Raw genomic sequence first — 14,825 nt, forward strand, 5'->3', positions numbered from 1 at the left:
ATACGTGTATATGTTGAATGGTGGAGCAGTAAGCTGGTGCAGCTGCAAGCAGAGCGTCGTGGCGGGATCTACATGTGAAGCGGAGTACATGGCAGCCTCGGAGGCAGCGCATGAAGCTATTTGGGTGAAGGAGTTCATCACCGACCTAGGAGTCATACCCAATGCGTCGGGGCCGATCAGACTTTTCTGTGACAATACTGGAGCTATTGCCCTTGCGAAGGAGCCCAGATTTCACAAGAAGACCAGGCACATCAAGCATCGTTTCAACTCCATCCGTGAAAATGTTCAAGATGGAGACATAGAAATTTGCAAAGTGCATACGGATCTGAATGTCGCAGATCCGTTGACTAAACCTCTCTCGCGAGCAAAACATGATCAGCACCAGAACTCTATGGGTGTTCGATTCATCACAATGTAACTAGATTATTGACTCTAGTGCAAGTGGGAGACTGTTGGAAATATGCCCTAGAGGCAATAATAAAAGTGTTATTATTATATTTCTTTGTTCATGATAATAGTCTTTTATTCATGCTATAACTGTATTATCCGGAAATCGTAATACACGTGTGAATACATAGACCACAATATGTCCCTAGTGAGCCTCTAGTTGACTAGCTCGTTGTGATCAACAGATAGTCATGGTTTCCTGGCTATGGACATTGGATGTCGTTGATAACGGGATCACGTCATTAGGAGAATGATGTGATGGACAAGACCCAATATTAAGCATAGCACAAGATCGTGTAGTTCGTTTTGCTGGAGCTTTTTCAATGTCAAGTATCTCTTCCTTAGACCATGATATCGTGTAACTCCCGGATACTGTAAGAGTGGTTTGGGTGTACCAAACATCACAACGTAACTGGGTGACTATAAAGGTGCATTACAGGTATCTCCGAAAGTGTCTGTTGGGTTGACACGGATCGAGACTAGGATTTGTCACTCCGTATGACGGAGAGGTATCTCTGGGCCCACTCGGTAATGCATCATCATAATGAGCTCAAGGTGACCAAGTGTTCGGTCACGGGATCATGCATTACGGTACGAGTAAAGTGACTTGCCGGTAACGAGACTGAACAAGGTATTGGGATGCCGACGATCGGATCTCGGGCAAGTAACGTACCGATTGACAAAGGGAATTGTATACGGGGTTTGATCGAATCCTCGACATCGTGGTTCATCCGATGACATCATCGAGGAGCATGTGGGAGCCAACATGGGTATCCAGATCCCGCTATTGGTTATTGACCGGAGAGTCTCGGTCATGTCTGCATGTCTCTCGAACCCGTAGGGTCTACACACTTAAGGTTCGGTGACGCTAGGGTTATCAGGAAGACAAGTATGTGATTACCGAATGTTGTTCGGAGTCCCGGATGAGATCCTGGACGTCACGAGGAGTTCCGGAATGGTCCGGAGGTAAAGTTTTATATATGGGAAGTTGTTAAACGGGCACCGGAAAGTTTCGGGGTCATACCGGTATTGTACCGGGACCACCGGAAAGGTTCCGAGGGTCCACCGGGAGGGACCACCCCTCCCGGGGGGCCACTTGGGCTGCGTATGGATAGCAGCCAGCCCCTAGTGGGCTTGGCGCCCCCCCTTGGGCCCATGCGCCTAGGGTTGGGGGGGAAACCCTAAAGGGGGCGCACCCCCCTTGCTTGGGGGGCAAGCCCCCCACCCTTTGGCCGCCACCCCCCTCTAGGGTTTCCCCTAGAGGGCCGGCCCCCTTGCCCCTCTCCTCCTATATATAGAGGGGTGAGGGGAGGGCTGCTGTACACCACAACTCAAGGCGCAGCCCCTCCCCTCCCCAACACCTCTCCTCCTCCGTACGTGCTCGGCGAAGCTCTGTCGGAATACTGCTGCACCAACTGCACCACGCCGTCGTGCTGCCCTTGGAGCTGCCTTCCTCAACCTCTCCTTCCTCCTTGCTGGATCAAGACGGAGGAGACGTCGTCCGTCCCGTACGTGTGTTGAACGCGGAGGTGCTGTCCGTTCAGCACTTGGTCATCGGTGATCCGAATCACGACGAGTACGACTCCATCATCACCATCCCCTTGAACGCTTCCGCACTCGATCTACAAGTGGTATGTAGATGCAAACTCTTCCCCTTGACTCATTGCTTAGATCAACTCATAGATGGATCTTGGTGAAACCGTAGAAAAAATTTTAATTTTCTGCTACGTTCCCCAACAAGCTCCCCCCCTTGCCCCCCCTTAGATGAGATCTAAGGGGGACGGCCCCCTGTCCCCTTCCCCTTATAAATAGGGGGCGGGGGGGGGGGGGGGAGGGCTTCCACACCCTTCCCCTCTCCAACACCATCTCCTCCTCCGTACTGCTTGGCGAAGCAAAGCCGGAGAACTACAAGCTCCTCCACCATGCCGTCGTGCTGCCGGAGCTCTCTATCAACTTCTTCTCTCCCCTTGCTAGATCAAGAAGGGGGAGATGTCCCTGGGCTGTATGTGTGTTGAACGTGGAGGCGCCGTCCATTCGGCATTAGATCGGATCTTTCGCGATTTGAATCGCCGCGAGTACGAGTCCCTCATCCGCATTCTAGTGATGCTTCCGCTTAGCGATCTTCAAACATATGAAGATGCTCGTCCTGTCCCTCTCTTGTTGCTAGAATCTCCATAGATTGATCTTGGTGATTCATAGAAAATTTTGAATTATTTCTGCATTCTCCAACAGTGGTATCAGAGCCAGGTCTATTGCGTTGATTCTATGCACGAGTAGAACACAAGTAGTTGTGGGTGTTGGTTTGTTCAATTTGCTTGCACGTACTACTACTTACACGTACGCTTACGTGAGACAGGTTCCAACGACTGATATGCACTTGTTGCATAAAGGTGGCTAGCGGGTGCCAGTCTCTCCCACTTTAGTCGGATCGGATTCGATGAAAAGGGTCCTTATGATGGGTAAATAGCAATTGGCATATCACCGTTGTGGCTTTTGCGTAGGTAAGAAACGTTCTTGCTAGAAACCCATAGCAGCCACGTAAAACAAGCAACAACAATTAGAGGACGTCTAACTTGTTTTTGCAGGGTATGCTATGTGATGTGATATGGCCAAAAGAATGTGATGAATGATATGTGATGTATGAGATTGATCATGTTCTTGTAATAGAAATCATGACTTGTATGACTTGTGTGTCAATGATAACGCCATGTAATTACTTTACTTTATTGCTAACCGTTAGCCATAGTAGTAGAAGTAATAGTTGGCGAGACAACTTCATGAAGACACGATGATGGAGATCATGGTGTCATGCCGGTGACGAAGGTGATCATGTCGTGCCTCGAAGATGATGATCAAAGGCTCAAAATGATATTGGCCATATCATGTCACATTATGATTTGCATGTGATGTTTGTCATGTTTAAATCTTATTTGCTTAAAACGACGGTAGCATAAATAAGATGATCCCTCATAAAAAAATCAAGAAAGTGTTCCCCCTAACTGTGTGCCGTTGCGAAAGTTCGTTGTTTCGAAGCACCACATGATGATCGGGTGTGATAGATTCTAACGTTCGCATACAATGGGTGTAAGCCAGATTTACACATGCAAAACACTTAGGTTGACTTGACGAGCCTAGCATGTATAGACATGGCCTCGGAACACAAGAGACCGAAATGTCGAACATGAGTCGTATAGTAGATACGATCAACATGAAGATGTTCACCGATGATGACTAGTCCGTCTCACATGATGATCGGACACGGCCTAGTTGACTCGGATCATGTATCACTTAGATGACTAGAGGGATGTTTGTTTGAGTGGGAGTTCATTAAATAATTTGATTAGATGAACTTAATTATCATGAACATAGTATAAAATCTTTGCAATATGTCTTGTAGATCAAAGGGCCCACGCTAATGTTGCCCTCAACTTCAATGCATTCCTAGAGAAAACCAAGTTGAAAGACGATGGTAGCAACTATACGGACTGGGTCTGGAACTTGAGGATCATTCTCATAGCTGCCAAGAAAGCATATGTCCTAGAAGCACCGCTAGGTGAAGCACCCATTTTCCTAGAAGCTCAAAACATTATGAACGCCTGGCAGTCGCGTAGTGATGATTACTCCCTGGTTCAGTGCGGCATGCTTTACAGCTTAGAACCGGGGCTCCAAAAGCGTTTTGAGCAGCACAGAGCATATGAGATGTTCCAAGAGCTGAAAATGGTTTTCCAAGCTCATGCCCAGGTCAAGAGATATGAAGTCTTCGACAAGTTCTACAATTGTAAGATGGAGGAAAACAGTTCTGTCAGTGAGCATATACTCACTATGTTCGGGTTACACAACCATTTGTCTCAGTTGGGAGTTAATCTCCCAGATGACTCGGTCATAGACAGGATCCTCCAGTCGCTCCCACCTAGCTACAAGAGCTTTGTGATGAAGTACAATATGCAGGGGATCGAGAAGTCTATTCCTGAGTTATATTCAATGCTGAAATCAGCGGAGGTGGAAATCAAAAAGGAACATCAAGTATTGATGGTGAATAAGACCAGTAGTTTCAAGAAAGGCAAGGGTAAAAAGAACTTCAAGAAGGACGGCAAGGGAGTTGCCGCGCCCGGTAAATCAGTTGCCGGGAAGAAGCCAAACAATGGACCCAAGCCCAAGACACAGTGCTTTTATTGCAAGGGAAATGGTCACTGGAAGCGGAACTGCCCCAAGTACTTAGCGGACAAGAAGGCTGGCAACACCAAAGGTATATGTGATATACATGTTATTGATGTGTACCTTACCAGTACTTGTAGTAGTGATGACCCACAAGTATAGGGGATCTATCGTAGTCCTTTTGATAAGTAAGAGCGTCGAACCCAACGAGGAGCAGATGGAAATGACAAGCGGTTTTCAGTAAGGTATTCTCTGCAAGCACTAAAATTGTAGGTAACAGATAGTTTTGTGATAAGATAATTTGTAATGGGTAACAAGCAATGAAAGTAAATATAGTGCAGCAAGGTGTCCCAATTCTTTTTGTACCAAAGGACAAGCCTGGACAATTTCTTATAATGAGAAAAGCGCTCTCGAGGACACATGGGAATTATCGTCAAGCTAGTTTTCATCATGCTCATATGATTCACATTCGGTACTTTGATAATTTGATATGTGGGTGGACCGGTGCTTGGGTATTGCCCTTACTTGTACAAGCATCCCACTTATGATTAACCCCTATTGCAAGCATCCGCAACTACAAAAGAAGTATTAAGGTAAACCTAACCATAGCATGAAACTAATCGATCCAAATCAGCCACTTATGAAGCAACGCATAAACTAGGGTGTAAGCTTCTGTCACTCTAGCAACCCATCATCTACTTATTACTTCCCAATGCCTTCCTCTAGGCCCAAATAATGGTGAAGTGTCATGTAGTCTACGTTTACATAACACCACTAGAGGAGAGACAACATATCCCATCAAAATATCGAATGAATACCAAATTCACATGACTACTAATAGCAAGACTTCACCCATGTCCTCAGGAACAAAGGTAACTACTCACAAAGCATATTCATGTTCATAATCAGAGGAGTATTAATATGCATTAAGGATCTGAACATATGATCTTCCACCAAGTAAAGCAATTAGCATCAACTACAAGGAGTAATCAACACTACTAGCAACCCACAGGTACCAATTTGTGGTTTTGATACAAGATTGGATACAAGATATGAACTAGGGTTTGAGAGGAGATGGTGTTGGGGAAGATGTTGATGGAGATTGGGCCCCCTCCCGATGAGAGGATCGTTGGTGATGACGATGATGATGATTTCCCCCTCCCGGAGGGAAGTTTCCCCGGCAAAACAGCTCCGCCGGAGCCCTAGATTGGTTCCGACAAGGTTCCGCCTCGTGGCGGCGGAGTTTCATCTCGTAAGCTTGCTTATCATTTTTTTCCAGGGTAAAAGCCTTCATATAGCAGAAGATGGGCACCGGAGGGCCACCACGGGCCCCAGGAGACAGGGGGCGCGCCCAGTAGGGTGGGCGCGCCCCCCACCCCCTGGCCAGGGTGTGGGCCCCCTCTGGTGTTTTCTTCGCTCAATAATTCTTATTAATTCCAAAAATGACTTCTATGGAGTTTCAGGATTTTTGGAGCTGTACAGAATAAGTTTCCAATATTTGCTCCTTTTCCGGCCAGAATTCCAACTGTCGGCATCCTCCCTCTTCATGACAAACCTTGTAAAATAAGAGAGAATAGCCATAAGTATTGTGACATAACATGTAATAACAGCCCATAATGCAATAAATATTGATATAAAAGCATGATGCAAAATGGACGTATCAACTCCCCCAAGCTTAGACCTCGCTTGTCCTCAAGCGGAAGCCAAAATCGAAAAATATGTCCACATGTTTAGAGATAGAGGTGTCGATAAAAATAAAATATGGACATGAGGGCATCATGATCATTCTTATAGCAGCAACATATATAGATTTTGTCATATGATTTCTTATGCTCAAGTAACAATCGATTCACAATGTCAAGTACGGTTCATAAACTTCATTGGGAACTAACAAACTATAATCTTAGTCATTGAAGCAATTGCAATTTATCATAACATCAGAAAGAGTCAAGAATGGAGCTTTTCAGCAAGTCCACATACTCAACTATCATATAGTCTTCTACAATTGCTAACACTCATGCAATACTTGTGGTTATGGAGTTTTAATCGGACACTGAGAAAGATAGGGGCTTACAATGTTGCGTCCCAACATATTCACCTTTGGGTGATGTCAACAATAATAATTCATGCTAACTTACATTCAGTTGGATATATATATATATATATATATATATATATATATATATATATATATATATATATATTAGGATCTTTCCAACACGAGGGGCTTGCCAAAGGATAAAATGAAAAAGGGAAAGGTGAAGATCACCTTGACTCTTGCATAATGTAAAGACATAAAGTAAAAGATAGGCCCTTCGCAGAGGGAAGCAGAGGTTGTCATGTGCTTTTAGGGTTGGATGCACAAAATCTTAATGCAAAAGAACGTCACTTTATATTGCCACTTGTGATATGAACCTTTATTATGCAGTCCGTCGCTTTTATTTCCTTATCACACGATTGTATAAAGCTTATTTTCTCCGCACTAATAAGTCATACATATTTGGAGATCAATTTTTATTGCTTGCAACATGACAACTTACTTGAAGGATCTTACTCAATCCATAGGTAGGTATGGTGGACTCTCATGGCAAAACTGGGTTTAAGGGTATTTGGAAGCACAAGTAGTATCTCTAATTGGTTCAAGGAATTTTGGCTAGCATGAGGGGGAAAGGCAAGCTCAACATGTTGGGAAGATCAATGACGATATACTTTAACTGAGATGTGAGAAAACATAAACCATTATGTTGTCTTCCTTGTCCAACATCAATTCTTTTAGCATGTCATACTTAATGAGTGCTCACAATCATAAAAGATGTCCAAGATAGTATATTTATATGTGAAAACCTCTCTTTCCTTATTACTTCCTATTAATTGCAACGATGACCAAAACTATGTGTTGTCAACTCTCAACAACTTTTATGCCTCATACTTTTTATATGTGAAGTCATTACTATCCATAAGATCAATATGAACTCTTTTATTCTTTTTACTCTTTCTACTGTCTCAAGATCATAGCAAGATAGCAAAACCCTTGACTCAACACTAATCTTTATTATAGATAGCTCACGGACTCAATACATAAAGAGATCACAAAGCAAAACTCAAAACTACTTGATACCAAAACTTCAATCTACTAGATCGAGATATTACTAAAAGGATCAAACTAAGTAAAATGGTAAAGATAGGAGTGTGATGGTAATATGATACCGGGGCACCTCCCCCAAGCTTGGCAGTTGCCAAGGGGAGTGCCCATACCCATGTAATTATGTCCTCAGAGGTGGTGAAGTAGGAGTTGTTGATGATGTAGGCTTGTCGTCCATCTTCCAAGGCATAGGCTCACCATCATAGAAGGATGATCGAGTCTCCGGGATCCTCAAATCTGCAGCCAAACTCATCCTCTTAAATCTATATTCATACTCATAGTTTTTTGGTCTTGCAAGTCATAGATCTGGGCTTGGAGGTGCTCAATTTTCTCTTGAAGCTTAAAGATGGTCTCCCCAATGATCTTGGCATCCAGCTTGTGGTTGTTGGTGAATTCCCTGATCATCATCTGGTTGGCGTTGAGTCCACGCTCCACCATCCCTTGGCACTTGAAAACTTGTTGCTCCATGGCTTCGAGCTTTGTCTCCATGCTTCCGGTACGCCTTGGTCCCTCCACATCGCGGATGTGCAGCACCCCCTCACGCATCTCAACGGTTTGAGGGTGTTGCAGCACCTCTGTGAGATAGGGGTTGATAACCCTCTCGAAAAACTTGTCCTTGGGAGCGCTTGGAGACGTCATGGTGCTCTAGATCTGTCAGAAAAACAGCTCGAAACGAAAACAGAGGATATTTGCGTGATATGGTGGTCAAAACCTTCGGGAGATTATATAATGAATTTTTACCGACCAAAATACGTAACGTGTAAGAAAACAGAGTCCGGGGAGGCACACGAGGTGGCCACGAGACAGGGGGGTGCGCCCAGTAAGGGTGGGCGCGCCCTCCACCCTCGTGGAGGCCTTGTGTCCTTCCTGGATTACTTCTTGCTTCCCAAAATTCTTAAATATTCCAAAACGGAGGAAAATTGCCATTAGAACTGTTTTGGAGTCAGTTTACTTACCATACCACATACCTATTCGTTTTCGGAGTCTGAAACATTCTGGAAAGTGTCCCTTAGGTATTCCTCCGGGGTTACGGTCTCAATAATATTAGTTTCAACATTGATAGGATTACCTGAGATATAATGTTTGATTCTTTGACCGTTCACCGCCCTCGGACTTATGCCTTCAAAGTTGTTGATTTTTATGGCACCGGAACGATCACTACTAGAAAACCCCTACTAATGGCGCACCTAATATGGCCATTAATGGCGCATCTGTGGTGCGCCATTAACAGCACGCCATTAGTAATTTTTACTAATGGCGCACCACCTGGTGCGCCATTAGTATCTGGTATACTAATGGCGCACCACGGGTGCGCCATTAGTATAGGCCAGGGTGCGCCATTAGTATGCCTCCCAGGGGCCATGTATACCCAGGTGCTTTGGCATACTAATGGCGCACCACCACTGGATGCGCCATTAGTAACCGCGGCATACTAATGGCGCACTACCCAGTGATGCGCCATTAGTATGCACTGTCATACTAATGGCGCACTGTCATGTGATGCGCCATTAGTATGAATATTAGGTTTTTTTTATTTTTTTATTTTCTGTTTTTTGCACAGGTTACAAAATGTATAATTTGACAAAATATAGACAGCACACATCAACAACAGATTCATCGAATACAATAGAAGATTAGTCTTTGAATACAATTTATCATATTAGTCTCCGAATACAATTCATCATATTAGTCTCCGAATTAAAAAGACCGAACAAAGATAGAACATTATATTATAAGTCTCGAGACCGCGAGTAGTGAGTTTGTCTTCACATTACAAGTCGATATCGATCATCTAAACTACCATCACATAGAAGAGAGCTGCGGTCATCGCGATGAGCATCATCACGATGAAACTCGTCTTCATCCGGTTCCTCCAATGCTCCCTCCCCTCTCCCGCTAGATAGCGGGCGTATCTAGATTCGGCCTCGGCCCTAGTGGCGTACCCTTTGTAACTATTACCGCTGAATCAGTGAACCTGTCTCCGACACTCCTCCCAGTCATCGTAGACTTCAGGAACCTTACCCTTGTACACGACATACGTCGGCATCGCTATGCACTAGCCAAACGAAACGTTAGTACCAATTCACAGACAATACATAAGCAATATATAATTATGCAACAGAACGATCGGAAGAGAAAAGCAAGACATTAATAGCATCGATTACATCTAAGTTGAACGACTCTCGAAACCAAAGAGACATACTACAAGTTCATTAAAGTTTAATTACAACATGAGCCAATCGATGTTTCAGAACTAGACACAGCATCACTGCTTTCGACTCGACTCAAGGGACCGGAGCATGGATGAAGCCGCCGTCTATCGTGGGAGTCATGAAATAACGGTCGTTGTCAGCCTGCATTTGTAGCATTGTGTCGATGTCACTGTTGGATGGTTGATTTCTGAGGTAGAACTGCCCCGAGGTACGAAGGACATCTTGATGGATGATTTCCGCAAACTCCGACTGGATGCGAAAGAGTTCTTGTCGGAGGTCCGCGTCCTGGATTGCCGACACGCTCGCGGCCCAATCTTTGAGTTTACTCGGTAGCAGAAGTTGATGATGGTCCCGTACGATCGCCCGCATGTGATGGATGGCATAGTAGGCACCCTTCTGACCGCCAGGCGGCTGCTTGACGCAGCAGAACATCGTATTGTGGGAGAACACGTGCTTGCCGTACTTACGAATAGGCCTGGTGAAGGTGCCTCCAGATTTGGCGTAGCCGGGGAGAACATCATCAAGAACCTTCTTGACATTTGTGTAGTCTACGTTCGACTGATGGTCCGGGTCGAAATACGTGGCCATGGAATATTTGGGGCTTAGGAGGATGAGCGTGCAACGTGTGTCACTGCAGAAAACACGGAATGTTAAAAGAAAAACGATCGAAATGTAAGAATTCATATGTTACGGGCCAGTTGAGGGGAGGACTTACTCGGGAAAGTAAGGCACGAGGAAGTTATCCTTATCTTGGTTTGCCAGAATGACGCCTTCGAGGTAAGAACTCGCGACTTGCCGGTCCCCAGCACTGCCCAAGATCTTGGCACGCATGTAGAAGGGGTCGACTATCACGATGTCCGGGGTCTTGTCGCGAATGATCCGCATCTCCATACTCAGCGAAAATAGCCGAACGAAGGTGTAGTGCAGCGGATGAAGGTTCAACATAGCGTGGATGTCATCAAAACGCAGGACGATCGTACGCCCGATGGAGTTATCCACAAAGCCCTTGCCCTCTGGCACCTTGGCCGCGAAAACTGGGTATGCCACATCCTTCTCCCTGAGACGCTGCTTCTCCAAATAAAGAACACTATCATGCAAACTCCGCATAGCACCGGTTGCAGCATTGAGCATATTTGTCGGTAGCATCGCCCTACCCGCCACATGCACCCTCCTCGAGATATCCTGCGGTGAAGGTGGCCCGCCCTGAGCACGGATCGTACTCGGTGCCGGCTGGCTCGCACCCTTCTTAGTCTTTCTTTTGCGTGCCTTCTTCTTCTCCTGTAATGGGACCGAGTTCTGCTCACAGACCGCCTTCTTGAGTGTGTTGGGGCTGATAATATTTCGCACCTCGCCTATCTGAGGCTCGGTGAAGTCGGCAGCTGGAGGCGTCTCTTGAGAGCTGAACGCCAGACGGCGCCTGTTGCAACTTGGCTTCTCCGCGGTACGAGCTAGATCGCACACGTCTTTTGTTGGGTTTGGTTCTTGAGAAGGAGGCCCCATGAAGTCGCCATCGTACCCATGCTCGGCAAAGTACTGATCGACGTTGCCAAATGTATCATCGTCGTCGTCGTCGTCGTTCTGATCCTATGTCGTATGCATGTTTGGATCCAGTGGCATAGGGATGTCCGGCACCGTTACGGCGGTCTTGCCATGGGGCCGACTTGGCGCCGGCACGACTGGCGGTGTTGTCTTTGGGGTGGTGTCCCCCGCCCCCAAACGAATCTGGCTCTTCGGCCAAAGTAGGGGCCAGCTCAGGCAGGCGCTCAGGGTCATCACGTCTTCATCGTCGGCCCCGACGGGTCGAATCGGAGGTAACAAGTCGTCGCAGCCTGGCAGCACCCGAACCAGTTGAACCCTAAACAAGTTGGGTGGCATCTGGGTACCGTGGAACAAGGGGTTGCCCGGTTGAACAATTTTGCCCTTGGCGACATCGACCAACTCATTGTTCACGAAGTGGAGGAGAGTGCACGGAACGTCGGCGGTGCCCTGCGAAAACATGTAGGGCGTCAGGGATGCCCAGTCAAAGGCAAGGAGATGAAGTCCTCGGCCGAGAGAGGCTTAATTAGTTACCGTGATGATGGCGTCGAGCTCGGCTAATGTCGACGCACCGCCAACGGCGGGCGTGCAGTTGACGGAGGGGCCGCTTGCTGAAGAGGTGCCGGCCGGCGTACACCCGGGTGCATTAAGCTCCCGTGCCGGCGTCGGAGACACCAATGCCGCCTCCGCCGGAGGCACCAATGGCCCCGCCATCGCATTATGCGAGTTGCTGGCCGTGAAGCTAGGAATCGGGGGCGGCCCCTGTTGGCCGCCCGCAATCCACGCACTCAACCCCGAGATCAAGGTAGGCACAAGGGCGGTGATCGTCGCTCCGAGTCGTTGTTCCACTTGCTCTTGGACAATCTCCGGAGTCCGCGCCACCTGTGCCTTGAGTTCTTGAACCTCTCGCGCCTGGCTTTCCGAGTTGGTCTTTTTCTCCTTCCGCACACCAGCGGTATAGTATGACCCCCATTTTGTCGACAAGCCTTTGCCGGCCACACGACCAACTGACGTCGGCTTACTGAGCTTATCCTTGTTCTTCATTACATTCAACCCCCTATTTAGAGTGGTGTCCCAAGGGTTGCTCTTAGTCGACCCCGCGCTACTGCTTTCAGTCGCCTGCGGAAGGAATGTGAACCATTTAGAAATTTGGCTTCATTAATTAGAATGCAACCATATGGAGCTAATTACGCGGGGGTGTATTCCTTACCAGAACAAGCTCAAGCTGCCTGGTCTTCGGATCCGTGGTAAGCTCCTTTGTTTTCGGGTCCTTCTTGTACCGGGCCCTGACAAAGTTCCTGGTCTGCTTGTCACCGTATTTATCGAAGAGGGGCGGTAGGCCTTGCTCGGCACGGTCCGCCTCCTCCTTGTCCCATATAGGCTCCGCCACTCTGTAACCGCCGGGACCGAGTGTGTGTTCCCCTATGTTCAGCTCCCGCATTTGTTTCAACCAGGGGGAGGGTAGTCATTTCCGGTCTTCTTGGCCTTTTTGCCTTTGCGATGACTTTCTGTGTCCTGCTTCGCCTCATCATCATCATCATCATCATCATCATATATAGCGTGAAGCTCCTGCCTGATGCCCATTGATTTCAAGTCTGCCCTTGCTTTCGGCCCATCTTTGGTCCTCTCTGGCATGTTGAGCAGGGTACCAAGCAGACTCTCGCACACGTTCTTCGTGATATGCATGACATCAAGGCTGTGAGGCACACGGTGGATCTTCCAGTATGGCAAGTCCCAGAAAACAGACCTCGTTTTCCATACCTTCAGCAGCGGCTCTGGCGCCTTTCGCTTCTTTCCCGGCTCTGGCGCCTTTTGCTTCTTTCCCGGCAGTGGGCAGTCTTTCCAATTTTTCAACAGCTTGTCTATTTCCTCGCCGCTCCTCGTACACGGGCGTTTTCGGGGTTCGGTTTCACCATCGAACAGATCCTTGCGTTTCCTCCACGGGTCATCGTCGCGAAGCCACCTTCGATGTCCCATGAACACGGTTTTCGAAGACCCGGGATCTCTATCTAGCTGGCGATACGTTGTGTCATCCATGCACCTTACGCATCCAGAAAATCCGTGGACTACCTGCCCCGCAAGATATCCGTAACCGAGATAGTCGTGCACCGTCGTGAGCAGTGCGGCTCTCATAGGGAAATATTCTTTCTCTGCGGCATCCCACGTATTGGCTGGCGTTTTCCACAGCGTGTCAAGCTCCTCTTTCAGCAGCCCCAGATACAGATTGATGTCTTTCCCTGGTTGTTTCGGCCCTTCAATTAGCATACTCAAGTGAATGTACTTCCTCTTCATGCACAACCAGGGGGGAAGGTTGTACATCCACACAAACACAGGCCAGGTGCTATGTGTGCTTCTCTGGCTGCCAAACGGATTGACTCCATCGGTGCTCGCGCCCAGCACGATGTTCCTTGGATCGTTCCCAAATTCTGGGTATTCGAAGTTCAACGCTTGCCACTGGCTCGCATCCTTAGGGTGACTCAGCATCTTGTCTTTTTTATCTATCTCCGGATCATTTGCGTCATCTTCTCGCTTCTTCTCCTCCCTATCCGCGTGCCAACGCAGGAGCTTTGCTACCTTAGGATCCGCGAAATACCGCTGCAGACGAGGAGTGATCGGAAAGTACCACACCACTTTTCGAGGAGCTTTCTTCCTCTTCTTGTATCGAGTGACACCGCACACCGGACATATGGTAGACTCCGCATGCTCGTCCCGATAAATGATGCAATTGTTCATGCACACATGGTATTTCACGTGCGGTAAATCCAGAGGACACACGATTTTCTTCGCCTCCTCCAAACTGGTCGGGCACTTGTTCCCCTTGGGAAGACGTTCGTGCCAGAATGACATGTTCTCATCGAAGCATGCGTCGGTCATTTTGTGTTTTACCTTCATCTCCAGAGCCATGAGCGTTACTTTCAGGCGGGTATCCTCGGGCCTGCATCCTTCATACAATGGAGTAACCGCGTCTAACTCAAGTTGATCCATCTTGGCTTTCTCTCGGGCGGCAGCTCTTGCGTTATCCGTCTGCTTGAGAAGCAGCTCTTGAATATGAGGGTCCTACACCCAGTCCATCGATGGTCCAGCGTCGTCTGCTCCGCCGGCATCATCATCATGCCCTGCATCTTCTACATGATGACTGTGTACAGCATCACCGTCGTGATCATCTCCTGGGGATTCTTCGTCTTCTCGCCCCCCGAGCCGCGGTGGTTGTCTTGCTGCCCTTCCTCATTTCTTGCCCGACCCCCATGGACGACTTCGTAGTCTGTGACGCCCCCGATTTAATCGTACACTAATCATGCACGCAAATGTGTACGATCAAGATCAGGGACTCA

Source organism: Triticum aestivum, chromosome 1B (genome assembly GCF_018294505.1).
Source record: "Triticum aestivum cultivar Chinese Spring chromosome 1B, IWGSC CS RefSeq v2.1, whole genome shotgun sequence".
Lineage (NCBI taxonomy): Eukaryota > Viridiplantae > Streptophyta > Magnoliopsida > Poales > Poaceae > Triticum > Triticum aestivum.